Below are 17,702 nucleotides of genomic sequence, written 5' to 3'. Positions count from 1 at the left end.
CATAGAGGGATTCCCACAGCATGACATGCAGGCACAGGTACACCCCAGAGCAGACCCGGTTATAGTCCCCACGTCCATCCTCGGGAGCGCACTACTTACCATGCACTCTGTGTAACCCCTCTTGTTTTCAGCTGTCTCCTTCATAAGTTACAAACTGCACTGTCCCACCTATACCATCTGGTCCTCATCTCCCTGTTGAAATGTAATCCTTAAAATTTTTCAGTCTAGGAAATGAAGTTACTCAATGCTTTCAAGAGGGTCTAAACTGGGCATCAAAACCCCAAAATGTTGCTTAAATGCAATACAAAAATGAATATGAGGCTTCTCATTCATGTATAACATTTAATTGTGCATAGGAAATAACTCAGGATAGAAATTGCTAACTTTAAAGTTCAACAAATCTTGCTGAAATCAGCAATATACACAGTCATGCATTTTAAGCATAAAGAATAAAGCTCCATAGAAAGCAAAACAAGCAGATAGTGGCTTAAATATAGCATTGGTTCAAATTTTGGGCAAAGGCATCCTTAAAAATCTGTCATTTTTACAAGTGTATTCTTGTCCAGTATTATAGTAATAACAATTAGATCCAGAAGAAATATTTTGGCTTGTCAGCTTTAATAAAGATGACATTGCAGAGACTCTCAAGAGAGCAGAGACCCGAGCACAGAGTCAGACGCACCACGCTGAGGTCAGGAGGTTTGCATTTGCTTGGCTCTATTAGCTTAGGCAGAACAACCTGGAGTAGCATTGCTTTGTGCCCAGTCTAAGATGTCCCATGCAACCCATGCCACAACAAAACCAAAGTAAAACATAGTTAGTCCTTCTATTATCAGAAGTGCAGCTCTTTAAAAACTTTATAGGAAGCATTTTAAATGAAACAGGGAGAGGAGATGGAATCCAATAACGAGCTGATCTGTTTCATCAAACATTAAACAAAACATTAACAGCATCCAAATTCCTTTTTATCCCAGGGCACATTCTTCAGATTACGTAAAGACATTACATATACCTATATTTCAGTGTGGGTTATTGACACATCACAGCCCTAAAATGCAGGATAGACCTCTTCTGCTTATGCTGTAAAAAAACTCTGTGGTCTTGCTTAATAACAGTTGTGAAGAGCACAAAAATAGTCGGGGGAAAGAGCTGGGAGCAGGATGTACTGTCTCCTGGCATACAGCTCGGTACACGTTTCACCAAACTGCAGCTCGGGGAGCTAACGGACAATGACAGACACACACGCACGTGCTCTCTCTCCCACCCAGGTGGTATTTTTATTTCTAACCCCACTTTCTCTGGGTTGCAAGGAAGTTTGACAGAGCCACTGAGCGTCACACGGGATGCTTAGAAACTGGCAGGCTCTGGCCTGAATTTTACCCTCTGACCACAAAGTACAAAGCAGTTTAAAGCTTAGGTTGAAAGTTTTGTTAACGAGAGGTCATTACAGGTGGGGACATGAGATTGGGAGCGTGTAATGCAGCCAAGCCTTGGTTCCTCCGACGTGACGCATCTGAGGCAGACCTGGCAGCAAGCCCTTACCACTCTGCAGGACAAGAGGAAAGTCTGTGGGAGCCATGGGGGCACAGGTCTCTGGGCTTTGGTCAGCAGACACATCCCCTGCCCTGCTGCTATCCAGGCACCCTGCAGTCACTACAGTCTTAGCCATCAGTTGGTGCAAAGACCACCTCAGTTAAAACATCCTGGCATGGGCTGCTCGATGCACTTATGCAAAGCACTGTATGAACCCATGGTTTAATGATCGCAGCTACACAGGCATCAGCCTTTCTCCAAGCAATTCCTGGCATCTACTGCCCCAGAGACAAAAACCAAAATACTTAAAGAAAAGCTGTAATGTAAGTTGTGCCATTGATGTAGAATGTGCCATAAGGTGTAGAAACCAACTCAATGGCAACTTTAAAAATGTCTTTTTCTAGCAGATATTTGTTTTATCCAGCTAACAGGTTTTATTTCAAATGCTGGTTTTTAATCAGTGCTAAAAGCATACATCTTCCCCACGTCTTCATCAAATCTGAGCTGAAGTACTAGCACTACAAGAAACCCCACCAAAACAGAAGAATCGCTATTTTGCCCTCTGGTACTGTGAAGCCACAGTGTGAGTCTCCTCCGATGTATACCAGGACCAACTTCATGGATGCCACACTCATGTAACTCCGACTGAAAAAGAATTGGCTAATAGTGGAAGAGAGGTGCCTGTGCTTTCTCTTCTCAGACATTTTAAGCAAACAAACAAACAACAACAACAACAAAAAAGTAGAAAAATAAAAGAAAAAAAACCCTCCCCCCCAAGTTTGTGAAGCTTACTGGGGTCAGAAAGTCATGTAATGAATGACACTTTAAAATAAAAAGCCATCTACATGGTATTTTGAGTGCCTTGGTAGATTTAATTCTCTTTTCAAGCATCCTTAAAAAGTGAATTAGGAAATGGAGATTAGAATGCAGTTGGCATAGGAAGAAACAAGAAAACAAAACAAAATCAACCACTCATCCACTATTGAAACATCTAATCTAAACCTTTTTGTGGTTTAAAAATAGAAACCATTTATAAGACAATGTGTGCTTTAATCAGCACGCAAGAAACAAGCCAATAATTAAAAGTTTAAAATAAAGGTTTAAACTCAAGCATAGTTTTGCAACTGCAGTTATAGCCAGATTACAAAATTCCTTTCACACAATGCACATAGCATCCTTTGAGACTTAATGACATTCTGCAGCTGGGGTAGTATGAATCTGAGTGCTTTCTGTTCTGAGTTATTTACTTCTGCAAGAAAATTCCCCATGGCAACTGGCCAAAGGGGCTTGCCTCCTTAGTGTGTGAAATGTGAGCAGATACAAACTTGACACCATATTTCATCCCCTCGCCTTCCCTCGTGTCTGCATTCCTAACTGTAAATTAAGGGGTGGCACTGGCCGTTCTGGAGTGGCAGGAAGCAGCTTATTCAGAAAGATAGGAAGAGGTGGAGGAAAAAAAATATTGCAATGCTTCAAGGCAGTTTCAGAAACTATAGTGAGATTCTTCTCACCCACAATCAAGACAAGCTGAAATTGTGCAACAGCTGATTCCCTTCTAAAAATGTAATGTTTATTCCTTTTATTGACCTTCTAGAGACGTATTTATCTAAACAGAAATCAGTAGAAATTTGTCAATACTTGATAATGCACGTCCGTACTCGCACCAGTACCCTTCTCATTTATGGTCTCTTTTCAGGAACGCAAGCTTTTTTTTTCCTGTGTGGAGGGTCCACGAAAACACAGAATACTTCTGCAGCACAGTTTGCCAAAGCTGATTATGAAAGAGGCAATTTGGAACACGGAGCCTCAAGCTGGACTTCAGAAAACAAGAGGCACCTGGGAAATGATGTGCAACTCTCAGAGACTCTAAATACACTCTGGCAAAACCAAAATTCCCCTAAGGACCTCAGTCAGCCAAGGGTGAAGCAGTGACCTTGGACACATGTTTACCCTTCTTGGAGCTGATCTGCATAATGCATCTGCTATTTTAGCTAAGGGATACCATCAGTGCACTCGCTTCCTTTTGCATCCTGGCTTTCGCTCCAATTCCTGAATGCATAGTTATGTGTAGTACTGACACCAGTAAAAACTTACTTAAAAGATGTCTAGTTAGCAAGATACATTTTCCAAGAATGTATCTCAAAATATTGCTATCAACTTCTAAGCACACTGTGCCATAATTAGGGGGCTATGTCTAGCTATTGTGTGTCCCACACGCTATCTGGAGAAGTTCAGGGTTCAGGCTGGCCTGGAGAGAATCATGTGATTCCTTTTGGCATATAGGGTAGAGAGACCCTTCCAACGTTATTTGTAGACCAACTCTGCCATGCTACCCAAAAGACGTCAATGCCATAGGTGCAATAACGTTTTAATGAATTCACTTGAAACGAGAGTGTCTTACTTGAAATTTCAAGCAACAAGTCTGAAACCGAAATTCTGACAGCCCAACCATGGTTCATTTGTTGTTATTTTTGATTAAGAAACAAGCAAGATCAAAGACTTTTGCTCAGTCCTGTGTGCTCTCCATGGACTCCAGAGGGACCAGCCATGGGTGAAGAGGACTCTTCCTGTCAAGGGGACCTCACAGCAGTAGCTGTGCTCACACCTCTGTTCCCCACAGGAGCTGGGGTCTTGTTCAGACTGGCTGCAGGGGAGAGGCATTCCAGGGCAGGGGAGCTGAGCTGGGCAAGTACAACCCGCATCCACCGATCCCAACCTGCAAAACACTCCCCAGGGATCATGCTAGCCCAAGCAAGTGAGAACAGATTAGTCTGTACAAAAATCATGCCAGAAAAACTATCAGTGTAACCAGCTTTAGTCAAAATGTTTGCAAAGTTTAGCAATACAATTCTCATTTAAATAAATGGAAAACAAGGCTGGAAGTTTTGAGGAGAAACCTAGGAAGCTGTTACCAACAGGAGGAATCAACAGGCCAAATTCTGAAGATTTTCCTCTGCCTGTGCTAAGGCCTGCTGCAGAAAATCTCCCATTAACATCTGTGTGACAGCTACTGGATCTGTGAGATGTAGCAATCGAACATGAATGTGATTAAGCCTGGTTGGCCTGGGTTTATGACAGAAACAGAAATGCAAATGTCAAATAGTGAATGGCAAACTAGAGCTCCCAGATTATTTTTATCATTTCAGTAGTTCTCTGCAAAACACAAAAACAAGTGATGTAAGCATTTTAAGAGGCTCAGACTGTAAATTCTTTTGGTACTGCCAGAGAAGAGTTAGTTACAGACATACAGTCCCTTAGGTGTCTAGCAGGATACTGCTGAAGTACCTGCTCACCAGTGAGAAGAAGGGTTAACTATGAGCTGACGAAAGGAAGAGATTTTAAGACTGTTCAGAGAAGAGAGGAAGCTTTAAGTGCAGTTTCATTCTTGAGAGGGAATGGAGGCAGGTGAAGGAGAGGGCTTTTATAGCACCTTCCAAACTGGGTGGCAAGGCGAGGAAGAGGGGAAAAATTATTTTCTCTTCTCTCTGGGAAGCCAAGCAGCAATACAAAGGGCTGAGATCCTAGGAACAGCATGAAAGAGGACATTTGGTCCAGGGTATCTGTAGCTCTACCTTGTCCCACACAGCAGTGTGGCAAAAGTTGCCACACACTGTTTTGGTGTTGCCAGCAGTGCATTAAGGGTATGCCACAAGATTTGTTTATTCTGAGGGGAGAGAAAGGACCGCTGCATTTTTTGTCGCCTGGTAAACATGCTGAGCAGAGAGATCATTATCCAGCATCCCCTCCTAGACTTACCCCGGGGAGCAAAGGCAAGGGTCCAGCAGTGAACACGGGCCCCAGCTCACTGGCAGAAGCTGGACAGCCTGGGCTGTCCGTAGCCACCCTCTTCCAGTTGCAGCAGTGCCAGCTGAAGAGGCTACAGGCTCTAACCCAGTGCCAGTTACTCATCACTGCCCTTCTGCCAAGGGTTATTGCCTCCCTAGATCTGCTGGATGAGCTGCTTTGCTGGTCATCCCTAGCCTGTTTCATTCAAAAGCCCAGATAATTCAAGCAATTTAAATGTTGGTCTGTGCCAGCCCAGCTCATTTTGACTGAAATTGGTAATTGGGACTTGTATCAAGAGAAGCACAACCGGCAGCACAGAGAAGTTTGTAGCCTTCAGTAGGGGTTAGTCACTGCAATTGGTGCAGGGTACAGAGACATTAAATCTCTTCAGCCGTTTCAGCTGCTGCCATGAAAGGACTTGTGCATCTTCAGCCGCAGGGGCTATTTTAGCAAACATCATCTAGCCACACTCACTCCAGAACCGTACATCAGCTGAAAGCCAGCAGAGCACTATAACACTGCTGTTGGCTCTGAAACGTTTCCAACCCAGACCCCTCCTGCTTCCTTGTCTGGGAAGAGAGAGAGAGATTGTAGTAGCTACTCCACCGCTTTACACCTGAGGAGGTCTTAACTGGGCAACTGGGACCCAATTCTGCTCCTTTGCAATAGCAAAAGGGTCAGAAGAGAGTAAAAAGAACCTGCTGGGAGGCTGGGGGAGAAGAGCAGAGGGGTACGCATGTGGAGTCATCCTGCATCAGTGTCTAAGCAGCATCTCTTGAAGGAACAGCATAGTGTAACAGTTCAGAAAAGGACAGGCTTATAGGAATTTATGTGATCTCAGAAGCTGCAATAATAAAAGAACATTTTGAAAGAAAGAAAAAAAAGACGGAATTAGGGACAGACAAATTGTTCATCAGTTCTAAAACAAGAATCTGGCAATACTAAGTCAGCTGTTTCATATCATTTCAAAATAGATGTGTTTGGTTTACTTTCCTCTTTTCAAAGATTTTGTTTTCCCCTTCCCCAAGCACCATTACCCAAGCTTACATAAGAGGTCAAAACAGCTAACAAAGGCAAAAATCACAAAAATTAGCTGAGGTTCAAAAGGCAGTTACTGTATTAGAACATGATTTTGGCTTTCTATTAAAGGGACCTGCTTTTACACAAATCCTAAGATGACACAGGTTGGCACTACTACATTTGTGTCAGGAGAGCCGCTTTGATTCACAGTACCTGAAGACCTGTTCCAACTGCTCTTGGGCTCAAGCCCTATGGGACCTGTGTCTGTAGTGCTGAGATGAATTGGATACATTCTTTTAAAATACTGAGCTTTTGAGAAAACTGATCAGTAGTCAGCTTTTTCAAAACAGCTTTCATGTTTTAAAGAGCTCTCTGTTTGGGGAGGGGGGCTGTTGTTTTCTGGTTTTGTTTTTTCTTTACTACAGTGAATTTTCTGAAGGAGTTGGCACTTGGAGGATGGGTGGCATGAGCTTACCGAAAAGCACCCCCTGTAGATGCGTAGTCTGAAGAAAGTAGCAGGTACCATAGCATATATTCTCAAGTTTACTTAATACACAGGTTCATTTTTCTCCCTTTACATTACAAAGGGCTTTGAAAATACCATGCAGCGACTAGGATTCCACAGCTGACTTAACCCAACTCAATGTACTAAATTCGTGCTAGTTGTCCCAGTGACTTATACACAAACAAGCCTTAGCCCTGCCTAAGTTCACAACAGTGACTTTAACAGCCCATGTACCACCCTCCCAGTGCAGCTTTCTATCCCCATGCTTCACTCCCATTCACCACTTCAGTCTGTCCCTTGATTTCCTGTTCCTAACAGCCTGTGTTTCACATTCACCCCAGTACTTAGAGATACACGATGATGGAGGACAAAGCTGCTAATGTTCTCTAGAACAGGGAAGCCACTGTCCTTTTCCAGGCAAGGCAGGAAAGTGCCGTTCCAGAGTGGTGAAGACTCTAAAGCAAACTTTTACAACTCCACAACAGCAGCTGTCAGGTGTCTGCAACCTGGGAAAATCAGGCCACAGGGCAGGACTCTCGAGAGTGTTTTCCATTTCAAAGGGGATGAGGCACTGAAACCCCCACGCCTGCTCACTGAGGCAAGCCCAGCCCCTCAGAGGTGTCCCTTCGTGGGCATGTCTTTCAATAACTCCACTCAAGCTCACCACAATTTTGCACTCAGACCCTGCCACCTTAGCATGAGTTAAGCCCATCTACACAAACGGGGACACCAAAGTGTGAGCAACCCCTTCTTATGACCTCTGTGGCTAACAGATTCAGCAAAGATAAAAAGCTAAAAGTCCTTTGAGGAGCTTTCACTTCCATTCATTAACCACTAGGATCATACTGAATAAGGAATCTTGTCTTCATTATACTTCACTTTTAAATTATAAGGAAAGGAACAATCTTCAGGTGTGACATATTCTTTACCATAGTCTTTTGCTCCTAGGGAACAGAAAGTGGAAAAATTTTTACGTAATTTTCACTCTTGTTGGTATTGTCAGCTGGCATTTATACCATTGAGACCCACATTACCATCCATGAACTTGGCACCTCAGCAACCCATCCCAGCTGAGCAAGCAGTCAAATCAGAGCTGAGACTCATCTCAGCGATGTCATACCAAAGAGCTCTCAGATGGGAGAAACTTAAAGAAACGCGGAAGAGAGAAATCAATGGCACTCTCCCAGATTGCCCTTGAGAAATGCACTGGATCTCAGGCATTCCCCCACTCCTGCTGTCATTTGCTGGACTTTTTGCAAACCAATCTGCCAAATTTTACCCTGAGAAGGACACTATTATTGACAGGAGATCTCAAGCAACATCAAGTTGCTGAGAAATCAGTAGAGATGTCTGCCTGCAGAGTGAGATCTTCCTTTCTCACCCCTTTCATAGTAGTCTAAAACTGCACTCAGCTGTAGTAGGATTTCAGAGTATTTCTCTTCCCATTCCCACATGCAGCACAGGAGTGCCTATAGAGCCAAAAGAATTTGGGCCAAACCACTAAGAGTTTTCTTCTTTATTAATACACACTTGACCACATACTGCTGGGCAAGGCATGTAGTCAGCATTGCTTGTATCAGCTTACTGAAAAGACCACAGCCTTGTAAACTGTGAAGTTTCTTCTCTCACAAAATTGGGAAGGAAAGGAACTTCTGCTGATGTTGTGCTGAGTAGAAATTTTTTTTCCCAAAAAAGGAAGTCTCCTCATAATAGTAACATTGTTGGATGTATTTACAACCGAGCTCATCAAGGCACTTGCTTTTCCTTTTTATGTTATTTGTATCTTTCACCACCATCATGTTAGCAGTTGAGCAAATATCATTCCAGCTTTGAGGGAGCAGGTTAAAAATATTGTCTCTTGCTCAAAAAAATGTTCTGCTCATTTGGAACAACTCTATGTTACAGCTCTCCAGCACTTCATACCCACTGATCTCAAAGCACTTCTCAGAATGAGAGCATATGCAAGTTCAAAACTTTCCTTCTGAATAGGTAACCAATTTTAGAGATGAGGAAGTATCTACCATTATTTTCAAAACTGGGAGCCTAGAGTTAGACTTCTAAGCTTATTGTTTGCTTTTCCAGAGATAGAAAACTTCCATTAACCATTTTAAAAAATGGATATTCAACATCTCTGAATTTCAGCACTTCTTTTTAGGTATTAAAGTTTAGCTGGAAAATATTGACACTCATATCTTTTTCAGATTAACTCAAAGTCCTCCAGCTAAATTAAAAGATAATTTAGCTACAAGTTCTTTATTTAGCCATAGACAAAAATGTTTCTCCAAAGTATCCAAAGTATTTATTCTTGTCTACAGATACACCTGTAGTGGTTTGCACAGATAAGATGAAGACCAATTATCACTTTATACAACTGAATGTTTGACAAGAAGTATAAAAAGATCCCCAAAAAGAAGCAAGATGATTCACAGACACACACACTTGTGCACACACATTTTTTAGGAGAGGGACCGAGGACAATGGTACCGACCTCCATTGCTTCCCCCATCCAGCCAATCCCAAAGATCATTCTCCCTAACAAAGCCCTTTACTGAAGCTAATAAATTTCTGAGACTTAAAAGAAAATACAGCATAACAATGTCATTGTGGGAATGTTCTTATTTTGGATAAAAGGAGTTTAATCTAATTAAAGTCTATCTTAAATTTCCCTTACAAGAGGAGATTTCAAATGATTTATCAAAATTCTGCTTCAGGTATCAGAGTAGCAACAGCACTGTTACAATCCCTATCCCACAAATTATAAGCATCAGCTCAATCTATAAACCCAACCTTTCATCTTATTGTTCCAATACAGATTGTTCTAGTTTGGCTGCTTCCAGAACTTCAGGGCTTGGAAGAAGTAAAGAACTGAAAAGCAGCCTGAGTATATGCAATGTACTTCACTTGCCTCATAAACACTGTGCTTCTAGACATTAGCTGAGTTGCACTTGAATACTGGTAAGCAAATGCGATGTAACATTCCCGTATACAATGTTTACTCTGAGAGCAATATTAAAACATATATCTCCTAGCACCCTGAGAAAGCAGAGCTATATCCCATGCCAGACTGGCTGGATACAGAAGTTTAACACTGCATTGGTGGACATATCTGGATCTAGAATTTAGCCCAATGTATAGGAAGATTTTAGCAGGAAAATGAACATGATAGCGAGACAGTTAGTTTGCAGAAATGTAATTTAAATTTCTGCCAAGACCACAGCATCTTCTGAATCGGGTGTTGGTATGAGCCAGTATCCACAGTAAATAGAACAAATTAATATTTTTTCACATGATAAAGATCAGAAATCGCTGTCTTCACAGAAACATTCGTTGCCCCTTGGAAGATCACTAGGATGGCCAGGAACTGCCAAATCTAGGGAAAAAGCTCAGCCTTCCATCATGATCCTATGATAATGCAGCTCTATACTTGCCATCTGCAAAGAGTCCATGTCTAAATGTGTCAATCCACTGTACTCTTGTGAGCACAAGCAACAGTTTTTCTTTGTCTACCTGTTTGTTTAAATGCTAGATTATAAAAATAAAAAAATCCAAGGCTCACTCTTGTTTTCTGCTTTCTAATGGAAACCCTTAAATACTTTGAAATCTTAATTAGTACACAAGAGTATAGTAAAGTACAAGAAAAAAAAAGTTCCAGCATAACAAAAGCAGGATGTGTGGAAAATATAAACAACTTGATTCAGTAAGCATGCAAGGGATTGAGGCCTGTTTGTCACCAGATCCCCCTCAAACTTCCCCCTGGAGTGAAACTCAAGAAGCAGGCATGGACGAAAGCATGTCAGGACTTGGTGGGGAAGCCAATACAAGAATAGCTGCGGTAGTAACAGTGTTCCACATTCACGAAGATCTTGGGTTACCAAGATAAATTCAGCTACGAGACTCACCCTTGTGCATTCTTAACCCTTTCACTGCTGGATGCCTTCATACGGGGTGGTGCAGGGGGTGCGGAGAGGGAATGCTAGGAAACTTCAGGAAGGGCTATTTCTTCTCGCTGACAGTGATATATACAGTACCACTCAGATTTAATCTTTTCAGAAATTTAAAAAGTCTTATTTAAGAGGTAATAGATATTGTTGTGGCTATAAAGTCTTTTGCCATTAAATCATACTAATGCAATTAAGTCAGTTATTTTCCTCATATATTAAGGCATAAGACCTGCTCATCCCAGTCTCCCAAAATGCAAAATTAAAATAATAATTAAAAAATGCTTAGTTATACTACTTCCAGGTCATTTTTTGAAAGTTTTCACTTCCTTCAGCTAATAAATGGCATCATTTGAGGTAACGGCTTTCTTTTCCAGCTTCCAGATGCTAGACTAGCTCCAGTGCTAACAGACAGGCAGCTATGATTTTCTTATCTTTCTGAATCACAATATTACAAAACTATTATTTGAGGGTATCCAGTTTTACACTAACTGGAACCTCTAATCTTCCCTTTCAACAATATATTAATGCAAACAACACTTAGGAAAGAACATTCCCTCACCAACACATCTCACTAAATTTCTTATTTTAAAAATATATGAAATAACACCTTTTAATAAATACTTGACTGTGTGCATTTAACTGTGTTTAAAAAAGTTTCTTTTTGTACTTATTGTGCAAGAAGCAGATGTAGTGTAACATTTGAAAAAAGTCTTGGATTTTTTTTTCTCCTGAAATGATCAGCAAGAAGTAGAGGAAATATTGCAACAAAGCCTACTGATATGATAGTCAGGTTCAAAACCTATTAAAGGGTAAAATTTCAGCTATGTTTCTATCAAAACTCAACAGAGGCTTGCTCCGTTCTTGCTCTGCCAGAATTTTGTTTTGTGATCACTCTGTCAGCGTCAATGTCTCATCTGTAACATGGGGATCCATAAATAGTTCCCTCCATGACAACAGAACTGTAGGAATAAAGCCATGAATTTTGGGGTAAGTGATCAACACGCATTAAAAGGGGACATAGAAGTATCAAGACAGTAAAACTCACGGTAAGTACGGAGACCTGTGGTCCACTGAGTACGATACAGAATTAAGAGTCAGGTTTATGCTGGATAACTTGCAAGAATAGAGAGCATCAAAAGCTCCTTTTGTCTGAACTTGTGGCTTCTTAGCAAAAGGGTGGGTGTTGGTGCATCTTCTCTTTCCAAACAGCTTTTCTAAGGCTGCAGAGGGAAAAGCCCTGTTAACAGACTGAAAGCAGCACCATGTACATGAGCTGGGAAGGCCAGCTCAATCCTAGCAGCAGTCAGTCCTTCCTCACTCAGATCCAAGCACTCAGGTTGAATCCCACTCTGAACTCTTCACCTCCTCTCCAGCACGCTTCCCCTCTAAATATAAACTGCACTGCTGACATGATTGCAGCTGGCATTAATCTTTTCAGATGTTTTCCATGCTGTCCTTGGTTTTGTTTACTATGTTAAATCAGGGGAAATTCTGATTTAAGCGGCAAAGAAATAGCAAAAATGTATGTAGATGAAAAGGAAAAAATAGATAAAAAAACCATAGGAACCAACAGGTGGGTGTAGGGAGGCAGGAAAAGAGATTCATAGAAAGCAAATGATCCAATGAGCCCAAAGTAAGCTGATCTAGTAATACTAATCTGAAACATTAAATATCCTGCAAGTGTTAGAACTTCTTTCATCTGTAATTCTAATAGAAACAAAACTGTACACTGCGGACAAACATCTTTGCACCAGAGGTCTTTGAACTCCAGTAAACATTAACAAACTATTCAGAGCTGAAGTTCCCCTGATATTTGAGCAGCTAGAGAAAGAACCTACAGGAGAAAAACTGCAGACAGCAATTGTCTGCAGCTTGTGTCATTCAGTGGAGGTATACAAACTTCGGCTCAAGTCTGTGTACACAAGTATGGGACTACATAAAAATTATAAGTCTTTTTAAGAGCTCACACCAAATTGCAAAGCTAGTCTGAATAAAAGCAGGAAAGCATTATGTACCCTAACAGAGGAACTTTATCTCATGCTATTAGATCTCTAGCTTCTTCATAAAAACACAAGTTAAGTGATAGCAATAAAAGGCTGCTTCTTTCCCTGTTGCAGAGTAGTAAACGCTGCCACGGTATGCAGACAATCCAGGTGTGGTACAACAATCACGCAGACTTGTTGTGTGTCAATTCTGATTTTTCCATTGCAATGAAAATGGCGAAGGATTTAGTGTGAGTGTTGGAGGTGAGGCAACGGAAACAGGGTTCAGAGTTCTGAGAAAAAGAAAGGGAATGGGGGGAAGACCTGCTAAAAAGCCAAACCAAACCAAACCAAAGACAACCATGCAAAAAGATGCCGATATTAGCTGAACAGCAAACAGACCAAGCAAAGCTGAAAAATCCCAGAGCCCTGTTTTCCCGATACTACTAGCTGTCACTAACGGCAGCCTTTCCAAGAGAATAAGGCTCTATACTCAAAGGAAAGTTTAAGAGACAATGTGCTTGCAGTGACATCCCCTGCATGTTACAGTTCCTCCCATGCCTGCATGGCCAAGCTGGAGGGCAGATGGATAAAAAGGCATAATCAGGTTCTCATTAAACAGCTACAGCCCAAGTACATACACGCTTTACATGCATTTAGCTACACACTGTTGCCTGCTGTGCTTTTCTCCATGACTACCAATGAACAAGATTTTCCATTAATGTTTTACAGAATTTTCTTACACCTACCCCTTATCTTAAGGGGGCATGCCACTTAATTCAGCTAAACAATTTTATAAACATATGGGCAGGGGGGAGGTGGAAGGGGCTGTTTGACAAACCAGTCTACAGCGTGAAATGTTTGGGCAGAAGCTAGTGCACAAAATCATGTATCCATATCAAGCTGTAACGAGCATAAACGTATGTATTTGTATGCTTCTATGTATTTGTGGCATGCCCAAAAGTAACTTTAAACCTGTAGCTTCATCATTGTGATGCTTTCTGTTTTATTTTCATCAGGTGGATGTTCATCTCAAAGACTAACCATATTCACGTGAAAGACTAGGGACAGAGAAAGGCCATTTAGCTGTGAGGACAAGGGAGGAAGAGGGATGAGGTAACAAAATAATACTAGCAAAACAACAGTATTTGGTTGTTATGCATTGGAAAACAAGAATAATGTCCATAAGTTTGATAAAGGACCTCCTCCTGTGAGCTTTGTTTTGCTCCCAGTCCAAACGGCCTCGTTTCTGCCTCTGGGAGCACAGGGATAACCAACAATCCCCACTGAAGGCTACTGTGCATGTGCTTGAATGGATGAGAACTCTTTAATGCATTTAAGCGTTAGTAACATTATGTATGTTACAAATAAAAAAGAATAGGACAATTCTGTATCTAAGTAAGTCTCTAAATACTATGCTTCAGGACACAAACTGATTCCCTTCAATGGTCAAAGTCTAATTTATACCCTCTACACTGCATTGTGCAATCAACAGTTGCTCATAAAGAGTTTTTCTTGCTGGAAAGCACTGGATATTCATTGCCCCCTGGGTACTAAGATGTAAACAGCCAGATTTGGAGAATCACAGCTCCAGTGTTTCTATAATATATCCTCAACTAGCAAAGGATAAACTAATTCAGAGACTAATGCATTATTAACTGTCCTGTTAGATAACTAGTACTTCACCAGTAATTTCAGTTAAGTATTTTACAAGGGCCAGACAGAAACCTCAGCCTCCCAGCATATCCCTCTGCACAAGGTTACTCCCTTACCGCAGCAGGACCTGTAAAAGAAAACTGTCTGCACCTCGCCCACTTCATTGCAACCTCCTGTGTTTCAGTGTAAATGCACCACTTCCACTGGAAATTCACGCTAACAGACCAGACGATGCCTGGAAGTCACTATGGGCACACGCTGCTTTCTTCAAACCCTGTTGAAGGGGGAGAGCCTTTGACAGAGCACGGGGCAACAACAGCCGCAGCTTCTGCAGCTTCAGGGCTGCTGCAAACTTTTCTGCTCTGTTTTCTGTTCAAAGCTATGTCATCTGGGGCTGCAAACTAGCACCAACAAGAATTCCTAATTTGCCTCTAATTACATACAGGCAAAGGTATCTCAGCTCAATAAATCAAGATTACCAACTCATGTAGTAGCTTACAAGTACTCCTTTTTGTGCTTATGGAGGGAGGGAAGGTGGGGGGGCGGGGGGGAAGGTGCAGGATTTCCCCATAGGCTGTTAATATGCATAAGCAATTAATTTTTCTTAACTGGCTGAAAAAGGAACTGAAATGGAGCGAAAACAAAAATTATTTCCCTATGAAAAAACAAAACACATGAAGAACAACCTAGACCTTGCATGTTATGTACATCGTACAACTGGGGAATTTTAGGTAGAACTCTTGATAAATATTGCTGGTGGCAGAAGTTCGATTAGCACGGCAGCACTGCTCAGAGCTGGCAGGGTTCCTGCACCGAGGGCAGATTTCTGTGGACTGAAAAGCATGGCACTAAGCACTCCAAGTGTGCCATAAGGGGGTGGAAGGGCTCTGTGTAATTACACTTCTTGCCAATCTACAAAAACAACAGCCATCCGCCACAACAGCCATCCGCCACTCCAGCCCAAATATAAAATCTGGCAGAAGGGGACTAGACATTCACACTAATCGGCTGGCCTTCTGTTTCAAATGACACATGCTTGTAAACAAACAAACAAAAAAAGGTACATTTGGGTTTTCAGACTATGCCAAGAAGAAAAAGGAGACTTTTTCACGCGTTGGCTAAAATCTTAATATGTAAACCATCAGTCGAACTCTAATTGCCCAAAGTACTAAAAATGCCTTGCAAAATTACAGCAAACACTCTACCTGATGGCTAACATAGAGATACTAAACTGCAAATTAACAATGACTCTGCTATTGCATTAACATAGGAGACCTGAGAAAAATGAAAAATTAGATCATTCCAGAGGGCAGACAGGAAAATGCACAGCTTTCTTACATTGCCTACATGTTTGCAATGAAAACCACACAAAAATTTGCCTGAGTTCAGGTTTCATTGCAAACATGAAACTTAGCTCAAGGGAAAATTTGCTAATGTTTGCATAACTATTCAGTCAACTGGGGCCCAGCCTCAAGCAGAGCTTTGTGATCTAAAGAGCCATGAGAAATGTGCAGTTTCACATCAAAACTAGGTGAAATGGGGAAAAATTTGACAGTTTCATTTTGAATTGTGAAGACTGTTTAAATGAAACTTCAGAGGCAAATGCAATAACAGCACAGATTGCACGAGCACAAGTGAAGGCTGCGGATAATACGCTGTGTAAAATAATAATAATTTTAGAAAGGTTTAATCTTGTTCTAACAAGCCCTGTCAGAGTAAAATCTGTTCTCACCTTCACAATACACCTGAGGGATGGGGGGCACTCTTAGTTCCACTTTGTAGGTGGGAAATTGAGGCAGAGCGGTTACACGTGAGCAATAAAGCTTGACTGTGAACTCAATTCCCCATCTAAACATACTTCCTTTCACTCAGATTTACTTCTGCATGCAAAGCCAGTCTCACACATATGCCTGCTTCAAGTGGTTCAGTAAGTCCAAAGCCAAACGGAGTCCCACCGGTCTCACTTTGTGCGTACCCAGAGCATATCATTCAGGTAGGCTTCACATGCAGTTACCCCTTTGGATTTCCTTACATCTTCCTATCAACGTCTGGTGCCATCTGTTTTCATGCAGTACTTTCTAACGCAGTTTGCATCCATGTTCTGCTTCTGCCTTATTGAGTCATGTTGGGCTTTTGCTTCCCTGTAGTTGAATTCAGCCTGCCAGGGATCTTTATTGATGGAAACACTAATGGGCAATCAGACTGGCCTACAAAATAGTTGGCAATCCCATAGCTGCCCCAAAATTGTATGCTGCTGTATTGGGTATGCCCCTTTATATAAAGTCACTAAAACACCCTCCCACACCCTGCACGACCAGAGGCTCTCCCTTAAGCGAAGAGAATAATAACAGTAAAATATATCTTTTGTTATGTCAAAACAGGATTTTACATTCAGATAAGTAACAGAGAAGAAGCATGGCTTATTTTTATCTCAGTATGCATAATTACAGTCAGACGTATAAACTGTCATCACACCGCTGGGGAGGAGGGGAAGAATAGAAGGGGATTTTTTTTGGCAGAGGAAAAGGAATGATTTTCTATGTTGCTTTGGTTTTACAGAGGGCTAGTTATCTCATGATCAATATTCTTATGTGAGAAAAAAACCCCAAAAATAAATTCCCCATTTTATGGTGAAAACATAGCTTCTATCTTCCACCATATGAAGGTAATGGTGGAAACATTAACAGCCACTGTCCTTTGAGAGTAATTTATTCCTGGAATAGAATAGCCTCTGCCAGCAAGATTACACTCAAAAGTGAACAACATTAGCAAATCCCAGTGACAAGGACTATTTAGCAAATTACACAGTTAAGAAGTATTTTCTGACTCATTTGGTCCCCAAGTTAAAAACACGTTAAAAGCTTGAGTTCCCCAAACGGAAAGATCACTTGGCCCAGATTATAAAATACACAAGGGTTGCTTCTGATGGTATTGCAAGGTCTGAACCATGTAGGAACAGGAACATTATTTTTCAGAAGCATTTTGGAAAACCAGAGCAATAAGCCACCTTGCAGCTCAAAATGTCTGAGGTAGCACCAGCTCAAACTGGGACCTCCACACAGCCCAGCTCCACAGAGAGTTACACCCAAGAACCAGCATAGCCGCATCCCTACAACGATTTAGCAGGTCTTGCATGATCCACTACAGCACCACGCTAATCCAGCTACGTAGTTTCCATTTCCAGCACCATCTCTGCTAACTCAGGCATCTTTTCGCCACCCCCTTTTGCATGGTGTAGACGTGTGCTTTGCGCTCGGAAGTATAAATCAGCTCCAAAAC

At 41.6% G+C, this 17,702-nt stretch overlaps 1 long non-coding RNA gene across 2 annotated transcripts in view; it reads right to left on the bottom strand.

The window, feature by feature from the left end:
• Positions 1-12,108, bottom strand: part of LOC142407794 (uncharacterized) — a 29,135-nt gene extending 17,027 nt beyond the window's left edge. For both annotated transcript variants that reach the window (XR_012775052.1, XR_012775053.1), the window contains exon 1: positions 11,831-12,108. This is a non-coding gene — a long non-coding RNA (uncharacterized LOC142407794). The remainder of the gene's footprint in view (positions 1-11,830) is intronic.
• Between the last annotated feature and the right edge of the window lie 5,594 nt (positions 12,109-17,702).

This window comes from Mycteria americana, chromosome 3 (assembly GCF_035582795.1).
Source record: "Mycteria americana isolate JAX WOST 10 ecotype Jacksonville Zoo and Gardens chromosome 3, USCA_MyAme_1.0, whole genome shotgun sequence".
Classification (NCBI taxonomy): domain Eukaryota; kingdom Metazoa; phylum Chordata; class Aves; order Ciconiiformes; family Ciconiidae; genus Mycteria; species Mycteria americana.
This window is presented reverse-complemented; position numbering and strand designations above follow the sequence as displayed.